At 49.7% G+C, this 16,311-nt stretch overlaps 1 pseudogene; it reads left to right on the top strand.

The window, feature by feature from the left end:
* Positions 1–1,417: 1,417 nt before the first annotated feature.
* LOC149456625 (uncharacterized) lies at positions 1,418–15,857 on the top strand (annotated as a pseudogene).
* Positions 15,858–16,311: the final 454 nt, after the last annotated feature.

The following is a 16,311-nucleotide window of genomic DNA, read 5'->3' as shown; positions in this document are numbered from 1 at the left end:
CACCGATACCAATGATGGGGCACTATTCCTCCCAATGACACCAACGATGGGGCACTATTCATCCCACTGATACCAACGATGGGACACTATTCATCCCACTGACATCAGTGATGGGGCGCTAGTCCTCCCACTGCAAAATTACAGTTATGAAGTAGGAACGAAAATAATTTTATGGTTGGGGGTCACCACAACATGAGGAACTGTATTAAGGGGTCGCGGCATTAGAAAGGTTGAGAACCACTGATTTAAAGGAAAAACAGATTTGATTGATTAGAATAGAGTCTAACTTTCTCCATGAGATTGTCTTTCAGGTCCCAGGATTAATACAAAGGCCAGAAGACCATCCCCTTTAAACAGGACAAGTCCGCTCTGTTGAAATATGTGATATCAGCTCTAATTATACCATCTCCCCCTTCCTTTAGATTGTAAGCTCCATGAGCAGGGCCCTCCTATTCCTTCTGTACTGAAATGTATTGTAATTGTACTGTCTCCCTTATATTGTAAAGCGCTGTGCAAACTGTTGGCGCTATATAAATCCTGTATAATCATCATAATAATAATAATTATTCTCCTAATTTACATCATAAACATCAGGGTTGATAAGTATCAAGTTAAAGGATTCAAGTGCCTACTTGTGGGGGAATATGATTGAAATAAAAGAAGTAGAGAGGATCATACTACAGAACTTACTGTTTTAGAGAACTCAGAAGGCATCCAGATGCAAGGGGACACTGTAAAGGGCTTAGTGGGGGGATGGATAGTGGTTAGATGTGAGATCATGATGCCAAAATCTGATTACTTTATGGAATATGCTGTTTGGACTTATCCAGAAGGAAGTGATCGTCGCAGGAGTACTAATATGATGTTAGTGAATACAAACAATGGACCACAAATGCAAATTACTTCAGAAAGAAATTTCACTATATCTAAAGAAGCTATTATATCCTGTAGCCCTCATGATATGAGAAATGGAGTCTATACAAAAATCCTACATATAACGGTCACCAACTCTAAAAAAAACTGTCCTACGATTTTTCAGTGGCCAGAACATGGACTTTTTATTGAGCGGACTCAAACTTTTGTATATTATGATGTTTCATATGTGTCATTACCATTTTTATTAAATTTTACATTATTTAACATTCCAGAGAGTTGCCCAGAATCAATGAGAACATTGTTTAAAACTGTCTTTAAAACACATCTAAACTTATTTTGGGATGCAACACAAGGGCTCAATTTTAAGAAAGTTTCAAAGAGGTATCTGGGTACTGATATAATATCAGGACTCAGTTTGGGTAGTTCAATTTGGAATAGGGCTGATATAGAGAGTTTAAAGATAAGAGAACACCATTTTGTGGGTGGATTACAGCAGATACTGCTTAAATGGGGAAGAGTGGATTTTAACACTCTAGCTGAAATGAAGATTGATATTCAGAACATTCACACCATTGCTGCAGATTTGCAGAACATTCAAATGTTGGTGAGTGCACTGAATAAAACACGTCAAACCAATAATGTGTCCAGGTCAATGGTATGTGGTATTATAGGGAACTTGCTGAGTGAACACTTGAGTCAAGGACTTCAAAAAATTAAACAAGGAGAATGACCAAGGATAATGAACTCGACTTTGTTATTCAGTCTGATTAAAGACAGTGGTGTGACCTGTAAAAACTTTGCTCTTGCTAAAATAAGGAGCCTGAATAATCTTTGCAACAAAGATCACATCGGGAAGCAGGAAATACCTCTGACAGTCGACATCCCTACATGGTCAACAACACCCTTCCCTATGTATAAGATGATTATTCTTGGTGAGGTGGAGGTGACAAATGGCACTAATGTACTGAAACAACTGCTACCACAAAGCAGACTCATTGTTAAGGAGAACCAAGTATGGAAAACCATGGACCCTAACTACTGTACCCAACATGGCCAAGCCTGGCTTTGTTCCTGTTCTTTCGAGCGGCTATAGTACATTGATGGCTGTGCTGCTACACATTCCGGGAACTGCATGATTCAACTGCAGATACAGTTGCAAGAAAAAGTATGTGAACCCCTTGGGATTATGTGGAGTTTTGCATGAATTGGGCATAAAATGTGCTCTGAACGTCATCTAAGTCACAACAATAGAAGAACACAGTCTGCTGAAAATAATACTACACAAACATTAGATGTTGCCATGGTTTAATTGCACATAACATGTAAACATTCACAGTGCAGGGAGGAAAAAGTATGTGAGGCCCTAGCTTAATGACTTCTCCCAGAGCTAATTGGATCCAGGAGTGAGCCAACTTTGACTCCAATCAATGTGATGATATTGGATGTGTTGCTGACAGCTGTCCTGCCCTTAAAAAACACACACCTGTTTTGGGTTTACTGGTTTCAAGAAGCACTGTCTGATGTGAACCATGCCTCGCAGAAAAGAGCTCTTAGAAGACCTACGATCAGGAATTGTTGACTTGCATGAAGCTGGAAAAGGTTACAAAAGTATCTCCAAAAGCCTTGATGTTCATGTGTCCACGGTAAGACAGACTGTCTACAAATGGAGAAAGTTTAGCACTGTTGCTACTCTCCCTAGGCATGGTCATCCTGTAAAAATGACTGCAAGAGGACAGCGCAGGATGCTGCATGAGGTAAAGAAGAATCCCAGAGTGTCAGCTAAAGACCTACAAAAATCTCTGGCACATGCTAACATTTTTGTTGACACATCTGCAATAAGGAAAACATTAAACAAGAATGGAGTACATGGGAGGACACCACAGAGGAAGCCATTGCTGTCCAAAAATAATATTGCAGCACGTTCGAAGTTTGCAAAAGAGCACCTGGATGTTCCACAGCACTACTGGCAAAATATACTGAGGACAGATGAAACCAAGATTGAGTTGTTTGGGAAGAACACACAACACTGTGTGGAGAAAAAAAGGCAAAGCACACCAACATCAAAACCTCATCCCCACTGTAAAACATGGCGGAGGGAGCATCATGGTTTGGGGCTGCTTTGCTGCCTCAGGGCCTGGACGGATTGTTGTCATTGATGGGAAAATGAATTCCAGAGTTTATCAAGACATTTTGCAGGAAAACGTATGACCATCTTTCCGCCAACTGAAGCTCCGCAGAGGATGGGTGATGCAACAGGACAATGACCCAAAGCATACAAGTAATTCAACAAAACAATGGCTGCAACAGCACAGAATACACCTTCTGGAGTGGCCCAGTCAGAGTCCTGACCTCAACCCGATTGAAATGCTGTGGCATGACCTTAAGAGAGCGATTCACACCAGACATCCCAAGAATATTGCTACACTGAAACAGTTTTGTGAAGAGGAGTGGTCCACAATTACTCCAGATCGTTGTACAGGTCTGATCTGCAACTACAGGAAACGTTTGGTTGAGGTTATTGCTGCCAAAGGAGGGTCAACCAGTTATTAAGTCCAAAGGTTCACATACTTTTTCCTCCCTGCACTGTAAATATTTACTTGTTATGTGCAATTAAACCATGGCAACATCTAATGTTTGTGTAGTATTATGTTCAGCAGACTGTGTTCTTCTATTGTTGTGACTTAGATGACGTTCAGAGCACATTTTATGCCCAATTCATGCAAAACTCCACGTAATCCCAAGGGGTTCACATACTTTTTCTTGCAACTGTATATGAATTGGTTTTGGAAAAGGATAATTCATGGAGATGACTCAAAGGTCTGTGCATTAGGGGTTCCCTCGTTTACTTGGCAGAGACAAGTTCAGTGCCAGACACCTATCACTGGTTGGTGTGTGAACCTCACAGATGGACTGTTAACCATTGGAGATGAGGACATTCGAGCAAATATTCTGATGCATCAAGTATCTGTGGACATTAGCAAACTGATCTTGGCAACTGGGAATCTATGATCTTTCCTTTATTTAAAAAAATTCCACCACTTACAGTTGAATTGGATACATTATTTAAGAGGGATAGTAGGAAAATGATAGAGTTACAAGAACTGGTAAAGGAATATGTCATCGGTTTTAACAAAATTGCAAAAGAATTTCAGGAGCCCTGGTGGAGCATACCTGTCAGGATCCAGGTGTTCTGCGGCATCGCGTCGGGCGGCGCATGCGCAGAACACCAACTCTCTCTACCCGGCGGGCGGTAGGACCTGGCCGCGCATGGCAGCGGCGGGGTTCGCGCATGCGCACTCGGGATCACGGACGCGCGCCTGGCACCAATGACAGCGGGAGGCGGGCTATTTAAACGTAGGAACAGGTATGTTAGTTGCCGTTTGGTCTTGTATCCTGTGTCCTGTATCCTGTTCCTGTGTTGCTGAATACTCCGTTGCCGACCTCTGCTTGTTCCTGATCCTGCTCTCTCCTGTTTGACCCCTGGCTTGCCTGACTACTCTTCTGTCTGATCCCTGGTACTGTATTTGCCCGCATCCTGCTGAACCTGGCTTGTGACCTGACCATTCTTAGCTCGTTCCTCTGTACCTCGCTGCCCGCATAATACCGACCCGGCCTGTCTGACCACGCATACCGTATCCATCCATCCATCCATCCATCCGGTTTGGATCAGACCTGTGTATCTGTCTGCCTCTTCCAAAGTAGATTCCGTTCCTGCACTCCCCTGTCAGTATTCTCTACCACCGCAGGACGCACTCGGGGGTCGCGACCTGGTTTCAGTCTGCACCAAGTCCATCCCCACCATCAGGGGCCCTGGTGAACAGCAGGCTGGGACTTAGACCCCGCGCCCTGGGAGCGTCCGTGCGGTGGGCTGCTAGAGACTCTGCCAGGCGGCTTAACAGTACCAAACGGCCAAAAATGACGGAACCTGGAAGAGGACCATCCCCCCTGGAAAATATGTGCCAGCATCTGGCGGCTCTTACTCAGGCGGTAAGGGCGCTGGAGGAGGGCTATAATCACCTGGATGGTCGGATCCAGACCCTAACCACCACTATTTCGGCCCCCCAAGATCATAGTCCCTCAGCTCCGGCCAGTGGTACCCCTGAAACCCTGGCCGGACCAGCAGCACCTACACCTACTGTCGGAGATCGCCGCGCCGCTGGTCCCGGCGCAGGCGCAGTACACCTCCCTGTACGCGAGCGCCGGGACTTGGCCGACCGCGGCAATCAGGTTCGCGCATGCGCAGTAGTGACCGCGGGCGCGTGCCTGGCACCAATGACAGCGCAGGGCGGGATATTTAAACGGCCCTGAGCTGTCATTCAGTGCCTTTTGGTCTTTTGTATCCTGTGAACCTGTGAACCTGTCTGAAGTAAGTTGCTGACCCGGATTGTGCCCTGACCTTGCTGTTTTCTCCTGTTTTGACCCTTGCTTGCCTGACCTCTCTCCTGAATGCCCCCTATTGGATCTGACCTGCTGTTGCTGACCTGGCGTGTGACCCGACTATTCTCTGCCCGCTGCTCTGTACCGCACCGTCCCCATAGTTACCGACCCGGCTTGTATGACCCTGCTCCTGCTCAGCCATCCATCCATCCGTCCCTCTCTACGGGGTCTCAAGACCTCCTCATACCTGGCTCTCTCCCGTGGGAGCCCCTGGCGAATACCCCTACCACTGACGGGTGTCCTCAGTAGTCACGACCTGGTCCTAGGGTACTCCAAGTCCATCCCCACCATCAGGGGCCCTGGTGAACAAGTACCCTGGGGCTTAGACTCCGTGCGCTGGGAACATCCGACCAGTGGAGTGCTAGTGGTACCGCCGGGCGGTCCCTTACAGTACCAAAAGGCCATGACTGAGCCTAGAGGAGGGCCCTCCCCGTTAGAGGAAATTTGCAGGCACCTAGCTAATTTGACGCAGGCCGTAACGGTCCTGCAGGACAGATGCATGCAGCTGGAGAATCGCATCCAGACTGGCTCTATTTCTGATCCTGCCCCACAGGCCCCGGTTTCTGCACCCCCGGCCCTGGTAGCTCAGGAGCCAGTCTCAGGGGCTTCCGCCCCGCTCCCTATGGTAGAACCCCGAGTACCCCTACCGGAGCGTTTTCACGGGGACCGCACACGCTTCCGGTCATTCCGCGACTCCTGTCTCTTGTTCTTTGAGCTACAACCCCGTACCTTCCTGACCGAAAACGTGAAGGTAGGATTCATTATTTCACTACTACAGGGTGAACCCCAGGATTGGGCCCACCGGCTAAGGGGAAACAATGATCCTCACCTGGGATCGGTCAATAGTTTCTTTGAAGCAATGGCCATCTTGTATGATGACCCACAGCGGGCAGCCTCTGCCGAAGCGACCTTATATGCGCTCCGACAGGGCCGGCGGGCGGCAGAGGAATACGCCTCTGATTTCAGGCGGTGGATGGGGGACACGCTGGAATGAGTTCGCTCTATTGCACCAGTTCCGTATGGGACTCTCCGATCCCTTGAAAGATGAGCTGGCCCGGGTGGAGGTTCCCGAGTCTCTAGAAGACCTTATTGCCCTGACAATTAAGATTGACCGAAGACTGCGGGAACGCAGGCTTGAGAGGTCCGGCCAGGGTCGCGGAAATACCTGGGGTCCATTCCTAGGCCCCAGCCCACCAACCCGACAAAGCATCCAGAACCCACCACCAGGAGATGTTCCGGAACCTATGCAGCTAGGTCTGGCACGGCCTAAATTATCACCGGAGGAACGCCAGCGCAGACGAGCCCAGAACCTCTGCCTTTACTGCGGTGAAGCTGGTCATATGGTGCGATCCTGCCCTCAAAAAATGAGTAAGTGCACCCGTTTTTCTTCCTTGTCTATTAGCAATACCTGTCCTTCGCAATACTTAGTAGTGCCCCTCTCCTTTCAGCTTCCAGGAAAGATCGTGGAGGTGACAGCCATAGTTGATTCGGGGGCATGCAGCTGTTTCCTGGATCTAGAGTTTGCTCACCAACAGGGTATCCCTCTCCAACACAGACAGAAGGGCTTCAACATCTTTTTGGCTGATGGTTCCCAGATAAAATCGGGGGTAGTTAATCAGGAAACTCCCCCCATTGCCACTATCATTGCCAACCAGCACCAGGAGTTCCTCCGCCTGGACGCTATTGCATCACCTCTTTTCCCAGTCATTCTGGGGCTCCCATGGTTACGGGCCCATAACCCCCAGATTGACTGGGAGACCGGGTCAATCTCGTTCCCTTCCCCATACTGTCGGGAACATTGTCGCACTTCGGGCCCCGCGGGGCCCCGAGTTCTCCTTTGCTCCGAAGGAGACTCCGACTTGAAACAGGTTATTCCCGCAGCCTATCATGGGTTCCTGGATGTGTTCAGTAAGCGGGGAGCCGACACTCTGCCCCCCCACCGCCCGTATGACTGTCCAATCGACCTGTTACCAGGCTCTGAAATTCCTTTTGGGCGTATTTTCCCCCTATCTGAGCTTGAATTGGGGGCCCTGAAGGAATATATCGAGGACAGCCTCCAGAAGGGATTCATCCGCCCCTCCACTTCTCCAGCAGGAGCGGGAATCTTCTTCGTGGAGAAAAAAGACAAAACCCTGAGGCCTTGTATTGACTACCGGGAGCTGAACAGGGTCACGATAAAAAATCGTTACCCATTGCCATTGGTACCAGAACTGTTTCAGAGCCTAAAGGCTGCGGCTATTTTCACAAAGCTTGATTTAAGGGGGGCCTATAACCTGGTACGCATAAGAGAGGGGGACGAGTGGAAAACTGCTTTCCGTACCCGGTTTGGCCACTTTGAATACTTGGTCATGCCATTTGGGCTGTGCAATGCACCAGCCACCTTCCAACACTTTGTGAACGACATCTTCAGGGATTTTTTGGATGTCTTCGTTATCGTCTACTTGGACGACATACTAATTTTTTCACCCTCTCTAGAGGATCATAGGATACATGTGGCAAAAGTTTTGGGGCGATTGCGGCAGCATGGGTTATATGCTAAGGCGGAGAAATGTTGCTTTGAGCAAACTAGCATCACGTTTCTAGGCCTGATTATCTCCACTGCGGGGGTCGCGATGGACCCCCAGAAGGTCTCTGCAATTTTAGATTGGCCTGAACCCACGGACAAAAAAGGTGTCCAACGGTTTATAGGGTTCGCGAACTTTTATCGGAAGTTCATCAAAAACTTCTCGGGTCTGGTCTCCCCCATTACCCAACTAACCAAACTTGGAACCCGGTTCAAATGGACACCAGAGGCTCAAAAAGCTTTCGAAGCTCTGAAAAAGCTGTTTACCTCGGCACCCATCCTGGGCCACCCGGACGCGGCCCTGCCCTACATCTTGGAGGTAGATGCATCGGAGAATGCGGTAGGATCCATCCTGTCTCAGCGGAAAGGCACCAAAGAGTTACTCCATCCCGTAGCATTCTTCTCGAGGAAACTCACCCCAGCAGAAAAGAATTACGATATCGGGGATCGAGAGCTGCTGGCTATCAAAGCAGCGCTAGAAGAATGGAGATACCTGCTGGAAGGTGCCTCACACCCTATATTGATTTTCACAGACCACAAGAATCTGGAATATCTGAGGACTGCCAAGCGTCTACGCCCACGGCAGGCAAGATGGGCCCTGTTCTTTTCCAGATTCAATTTTCATATTACTTACAGGCCCGGATCTAAAAATACGAAGCCTGACGCGCTATCTCGTATGTTTGAGGACTCCGAAGAAGAACTGGTACCCGACACTATCTTGTCCTCAGGGAACTTCTTGGCGCTCCAGACGGACCTTCGCTCCAAGTTAATAGAAGCATCTACGGCCACACCAACCCCAGTTGGGGTATCCCTCCAGAACAAAGGGGGACTCCTGTGGAAGGAGGATTCTATCGTGGTACCTGAGGAAGTCCGGACCCTGGTTTTGGGGCATTGCCACGATCACCCGCTGGCGGGTCACTTTGGCCCAGTCAAGACTTTGGAGCTTCTCCGGCGCTCGTTTTGGTGGCCAAACATGGCTAAGGATTGCAAGCGCTACGTGAGATCCTGTACCATCTGCCAGAAGAGCAAACCGTCAAGGAGCAAAGCCTGGGGGCTGTTGCGACCTTTGCCGATTCCCGAACGGCCTTGGCAGAAGATCGCGATGGACTTCATAGTCGAGCTCCCACCGTCACAAGACCACACAGCAATTCTGGTGGTTATTGACCGCTTATCCAAGATGGCTCACTTCGTGCCACTAAGGAAGACTCCGTCAGCAACTGAGACGGCGCGAATATTTATCCGGGAGATCGTTAGACTTCATGGAGTACCCGAGGACATCGTCTCTGATCGAGGGGTCCAGTTTACATCTAAGTTTTGGAGGGCTCTGTGCAAGGCCCTGGACATCAAGTTGTCCCTCTCCTCCGCGTTCCACCCTCAGACCAACGGTCAGACCGAGAGGACGAACCAGACCCTGGAGCAATACTTGCGTTGCTACACGTCTTTCCTGCAGGATGATTGGCTGTCTCTTTTACCCCTGGCGGAGTTCGCTTATAACAACGCAAGCCATTCGGCAACGGGGCAGTCCCCATTCTTTTCGAATTATGGGTTTCACCCTGTCTTTCTCCCTGACTTGGTCTCTGAATGCCCAGTTCCAGCCACGCAGGATGCGTTGACCTTCTTCTCCGTCAATAACAAATTACTCCAGGAAGCCATCGCTCGGGCCCAAGAGGACAATAAGAAGGAGTTTAACAAGAAACGAAGAGGGGATTTGGCGTTGCGGCCTGGGCAGAAGGTGTGGTTGGCCACAACCAACTTAAAGATGCTTTGTCCCTCGAAAAAATTGGGACCTAAATTTGTGGGGCCTTTTCAGGTAAAGCGGATGGTCAACGAAGTGGCATATGAGCTGATCCTTCCGGCCACGTTCAGAATTCATCCAGTTTTCCATGTATCTCTGCTGAAGCCAGTGATCCCAGATGCCTTCCCAGAACGAGAATCCAGACCCCCTGAGGCCATAACGGTCGAAGGACAAGAGGAATTTGAGGTGGAAACGATCCTTAAGTGCCGAAGAAGGGGGGGCCAGACCCAATTCCTAATTAAGTGGAAGGGCTATGGTCCTGAGGACAATTCCTGGGAACCGGCTCATAATGTCCACGCACCTAGACTAGTCCGGGAGTTTCTTCGTGATCACCCGTGGTGGAGAGATCGGGTGGGCATCCGGAGGTTGCCCGTAGGGGGGGGGCAATGTCGGAGATCGCCGCGCCGCTGGTCCCGGCGCAGGCGCAGTACACCTCCCTGTACGCGAGCGCCGGGACTTGGCCGACCGCGGCAATCAGGTTCGCGCATGCGCAGTAGTGACCGCGGGCGCGCGCCTGGCACCAATGACAGCGCAGGGCAGGATATTTAAACGGCCCTGAGCTGTCATTTAGTGCCTTTTGGTCTTTTGTATCCTGTGAACCTGTGAACCTGTCTGAAGTAAGTTGCTGACCCGGATTGTGCCCTGACCTTGCTGTTTTCTCCTGTTTTGACCCTTGCTTGCCTGACCTCTCTCCTGAATGCCCCCTATTGGATCTGACCTGCTGTTGCTGACCTGGCGTGTGACCCGACTATTCTCTGCCCGCTGCTCTGTACCGCACCGTCCCCATAGTTACCGACCCGGCTTGTATGACCTTGCTCCTGCTCAGCCATCCATCCATCCATCCATCCGTCCCTCTCTACGGGGTCTCAAGACCTCCTCATACCTGGCTCTCTCCCGTGGGAGCCCCTGGCGAATACCCCTACCACTGACGGGTGTCCTCAGTAGTCACGACCTGGTCCTAGGGTACTCCAAGTCCATCCCCACCATCAGGGGCCCTGGTGAACAAGTACCCTGGGGCTTAGACTCCGTGCGCTGGGAACATCCGACCAGTGGAGTGCTAGTGGTACCGCCGGGCGGTCCCTTACACCTACACTTATGCCAGAACCTCATGTTCCTGTCCCAGAACGATTCAGTGGGAATCGCACCAAGTTCAGAGCATTTCGTAATGCCTGCCTGTTGTACTTTAGGCTCCAGCCACGTACATTCGCGACAGAAACCATGAAGGTGGGGTTTATTATTTCTTTACTACTGGATGAACCCCAAGAATGGGCGCATCGACTATTAGAGGTCCAGCAACCACCTCAGCTGGAATCTGTGGCAGCATTTTTTGAAGCGATGGGCCTCCTTTACGATGATCCTGAACGAGCAGCATCAGCTGAATCGGCCCTTCAGTCTCTCAGGCAAGGTCGTAGGCCTGCAGAGGAGTATGCGGGTGAGTTCAGGCGGTGGATGGGAGACACTCAATGGAACGATGCTGCCTTGCGCAACCAGTTCCGCATAGGCCTGTCTGAGTCCCTGAAAGACGAACTAGCCAGGGTAGGCATACCAGCCACACTAGAAAATCTCATGACCCTGGCTATCCAGATCGACCGACGCTTGCGGGAACGCAGGATGGAGAGGTCAGGGCAGGGCCTGAGGCCTGCTTGGATGTTTCCCCATGCTCCAGGATCAGTCAGTAGCCCTACTGGGAATCGCAATCCAGAACCCCTGGATACGCCGGAACCAATGCAAGTTGGGCTAGCTCGTCCCTCCCTAACACCTGAAGAGCGTCAAAGACGCCGCCGCAACAACCTGTGCCTCTACTGTGGGGAAGCTGGCCACATGGTACGTTCCTGTCCGGTGAAGGCTGGTAAGTGCACTTCTGTTTACTCTGCCACACCTACCACAGCCAGTCACAATGTCAGTTATTTAGCGGTACCCATTTCATTCCAGCTCCCCGGAAGGGTCGTGACGGCAACAGCGATCATTGATTCCGGGGCCTGTAGCTGTTTTGTGGATCTGGACTTCGCGGCTCGATTCCAGATTCCCTTACAGGTTAAAGAATGTGGGTTTAATATTTTCCTAGCCGATGGATCCCGGATCAAGTCTGGGGTGGTGGATCGGGAGACCCCGCCTCTCTGTGTGACTATATCCGAGACTCACCGGGAATTCCTGTGTTTGAATGCTATCTCCTCCCCTCTGTTTCCAATTATTCTGGGGCTTCCGTGGCTGCGGGCCCACGACCCCCAGATTAATTGGAAAGCCGGTACCCTCCGGTTCGGCTCTCCATACTGCCAAGAGCATTGTTGTCCACATGAGCCGGAGGCCCCACGCACACTATTCTGCGTAGATACTGACATGGAGCTGACACAACTCGTCCCTTCAGTTTACCATAAATACCTTGACGTATTTAGTAAGCGGGGAGCTGACAATCTTCCTCCGCATAGGGCCTACGACTGTCCAATCGATCTGCTCCTGGGATCTGAGGTACCTTTCGGGCGGATCTTTCCTCTGTCAGAAAAGGAACTGGGGGTACTAAAGGAATATATTGAGGAAAATCTTCAGAAGGGGTTCATACGCCCCTCCACGTCCCCGGCCGGGGCGGGTATTTTCTTTGTTGAGAAGAAGGATAAATCCTTAAGGCCCTGTGTGGACTATAGGGAGCTTAACAAGATCACGGTAAAGAACCGTTACCCACTTCCTTTAGTACCAGAACTGTTTCAGCGACTCAGGACTGCATCTGTTTTTACGAAGTTGGATTTGAGGGGGGCTTACAATCTGGTCCGTATTCGGGAGGGTGATGAGTGGAAGACTGCCTTCCATACTAGGTTCGGGCACTTCGAGTACCTGGTAATGCCCTTCGGTCTGTGTAACGCCCCCGCCACCTTCCAGCACTTCATTAACGATGTGTTCAGGGACTTCTTGGATATTTTTGTGGTCATCTATCTTGATGATATCTTAATTTTTTCTGCATCTCTGGAGGAGCATAGGGGTCACGTCAGGGTAGTGCTGGAAAGGCTCCGTTTGCATGGGTTATACGCAAAGGCAGATAAATGCAGTTTTGAGCAGCACAGTATCCCCTTCTTAGGCTTAATTATTTCTACTACTGGAATAGCGATGGATCCACAGAAGATCTCCGCAGTTCTGGAATGGCCGGTGCCGTTAGATAAAAAAGGGGTTCAGCGGTTCATTGGCTTTGCCAATTTTTACTGGAAATTCATTAGGAACTTTTCAGGCCTAGTATCCCCCATCACGCAACATACCAAGCAGGGAGTGCGTTTCAAGTGGACATCTGAGGCGCAGGAAGCCTTTGAGTCCCTAAAGAGGTTATTCACCGAGGCCCCAGTATTGAGCCATCCTGATTCTTCACTACCCTACATCTTGGAGGTGGATGCATCCGAAAACGCGGTTGGGGCTGTGCTTTCCCAAAGGAAGGGCATCAAGGAACTGATGCATCCCGTGGCATTTTTCTCCAGGAAACTGTCTTCGGCCGAAAAGAACTATGACATAGGGGACCGAGAACTCCTGGCCATCAAGGCAGCGTTGGAGGAATGGAGGTACTTGCTGGAAGGAGCCGTGCACCCGATATTGATTTTTACGGATCACAAGAACCTTGAATATTTAAGAACGGCAAAGCACTTGAGACCAAGACAGGCTAGGTGGGCACTTTTTTTCTCTCGGTTTGTGTTTCATATTACTTATAGGCCTGGATCAAAGAACACGAAACCAGATGCTCTTTCGCGGATGTTCGAAGACCCAAAGGAGGCCCACAAACCTGAAACCATCCTGTCGTCTGGTAATTTTTTGGCATTACAGACTGAGCTACGTTCCCAACTGCAGGCAGCATCCATAGGGGCTCCAAATGTTCCAGGGGTGCCACTACAGAATAGAGACGGATTATGGTGGAAAGGAGAACGAATCTTGGTACCTGACGAATCTCGCACCACGGTCTTGGGTCATTGCCATGACCATCCCCTGGCTGGGCACTTCGGGACCCAGAAGACGTTGGAACTTCTACAACGTATGTTCTGGTGGCCCAGCATGTCCAAAGATTGCGAGGCTTACGTAAAGACCTGCGCGGTCTGTCAAAGGAATAAGCCTTCCAGGAACAAGGCTTGGGGGCTCCTGCGACCCTTACCCATACCTAACAGACCGTGGGAAATGATTTCAATGGACTTCATTGTGGAACTTCCTCCATCTCAAGACCATACCACCATTTTCGTGATTGTGGACCGCCTATCCAAGATGGCCCACTTCTTGCCTCTCAAAGACACACCATCCGCTGCGGAGACAGCGCAAATCTTTGTGAGAGAGGTGGTGAGACTCCATGGAATTCCTAAGGATATAGTTTCGGATAGGGGTGCCCAGTTCACCTCCAAATTTTGGAAGGCACTATGCGAGACCTTGGAAATCAAGTTATCTCTCTCCTCGGCATATCATCCACAGACCAATGGACAGACCGAACGTACAAACCAGACCTTGGAACAATATCTCCGATGTTACACATCATTCCTTCAGGACGATTGGCTAACTCTTTTACCACTGGCCGAATTTGCTTACAACAATGCTAGCCACTCGACTACTCAGCAATCCCCATTTTTTGCCAATTACGGCTTCCACCCGACCTTTTTACCTGACACAATTCCTGAGAGTTCGGTGCCAGCTACACAGGACATGTTGCACTTCCTTTCTGCAAACAATAGGGTCTTACAAGAGGCGATCCTGAAGGCCCAGGAGGGCAGTAAGAAAGCCTTTGACAAAAGGAGAAGAGGGGAGCTTATGTTACACCCAGGGGACCAGGTCTGGTTGGCCACAACAAACCTTAGGATGACATGCCCATCACGGAAATTGGGACCGAGATTTATGGGCCCATTCCAGGTAAAGAGGAAGGTTAACGAAGTGGCGTACGAGCTCGTACTCCCGGAATCCTTTAGAATACACCCGGTATTTCATGTGTCTCTGTTGAAACCCGCGGCACCGGACCCATTCCCGAACCGGAGATCTAGGCCTCCTGACGCCATAAACGTTGATGGGGAGGAGGAATTCGAGATTGAGACAATTCTAGACTGTAGGAAGAGGGGAGGTCAGACCCAGTTTCTCATTAAGTGGAAAGGGTATGGTCCAGAGGAGAACTCATGGAAACCCTCCCAGAACATTCATGCCTCTAGATTGATTCGGGATTTTTTTGACAACCACCCACGCAAGAGAGAACTGTTGGGCATCCGGCGGCTGCCCGTAGGGGGGGGGCAATGTCAGGATCCAGGTGTTCTGCGGCATCGCGTCGGGCGGCGCATGCGCAGAACACCAACTCTCTCTACCCGGCGGGCGGTAGGACCTGGCCGCGCATGGCAGCGGCGGGGTTCGCGCATGCGCACTCGGGATCACGGACGCGCGCCTGGCACCAATGACAGCGGGAGGCGGGCTATTTAAACGTAGGAACAGGTATGTTAGTTGCAGTTTGTTCTTGTATCCTGTGTCCTGTATCCTGTTCCTGTGTTGCTGTATACTCCGTTGCCGACCTCTGCTTGTTCCTGATCCTGCTCTCTCCTGTTTGACCCCTGGCTTGCCTGACTACTCTTCTGTCTGATCCCTGGTACTGTATTTGCCCGCATCCTGCTGAACCTGGCTTGTGACCTGACCATTCTTAGCTCGTTCCTCTGTACCTCGCTGCCCGCATAATACCGACCCGGCCTGTCTGACCACGCATACCGTATCCATCCATCCATCCGGTTTGGATCAGACCTGTGTATCTGTCTGCCTCTTCCAAAGTAGATTCCGTTCCTGCACTCCCCTGTCAGTATTCTCTACCACCGCAGGACGCACTCGGGGGTCGCGACCTGGTTTCAGTCTGCACCAAGTCCATCCCCACCATCAGGGGCCCTGGTGAACAGCAGGCTGGGACTTAGACCCCGCGCCCTGGAAGCGTCCGTGCGGTTGGCTGCTAGAGACTCTGCCAGGCGGCTTAACAATACCCAATAACACTTTTACACACCCGCTATTGAGGACTCTTTCCATGATGTTTGTGATTATTCAATTTATATTAATATGTTTATTGTTTGGTTTATATTGTTGTGGTAAAAGGCAATTAAGAAAACTCCAGGGAAATAAGAAAAACCTAGAGCTGGCATCAATCTTAAGAACCAGGAAGGTGTAAGTAGTTTGTTTGGCTGTGAATCGGTTTTTGAGTAAAAAACAGATTCAAGTGGGGGAATATGTAGGGATATTGTAATTATATCTATATATGTATCTATATATAAATTATGTGGTGTATTCTCAAGTTATTGACCAAGCCAGAATTTACTGAGCTAGATGTATTTTACACAACAAAAGCAAGAATTGTTTGCTACATGGGTGATAAAATGCAGATAGTCCAGTCAGACTTGAAAGGAGTTGGCCATCTGAGGTATTAAGTATGGTAAATAACATTCTTCAAAGAGTACATTGTTTATATGTTTAGGATGGTAAATAAAGTGATTTGACCATAAAAGAAGTATTTATTGATGGTAATTAGACTCCAGGGGGCAGTTTATGGGAAATGGTGAAAGGGTGACTTGTTTACCTGGGAAACACTATAGTCACCCTAATTGTTATTTATACTAAGTCTTTTCATGTAAGATCAAAGTGGACAATCAGATTGCTTGTCATTGTACTGAATGGGGAA

Source organism: Staurois parvus, unplaced genomic scaffold (genome assembly GCF_062004578.1).
Source record: "Staurois parvus isolate SC_StPar_1 unplaced genomic scaffold, SC_StPar_1.0 ptg000354l, whole genome shotgun sequence".
Lineage (NCBI taxonomy): Eukaryota > Metazoa > Chordata > Amphibia > Anura > Ranidae > Staurois > Staurois parvus.
The sequence above is the reverse complement of the archived record's forward strand: the minus strand, read 5'-3'. Positions and strand labels throughout refer to the sequence as shown.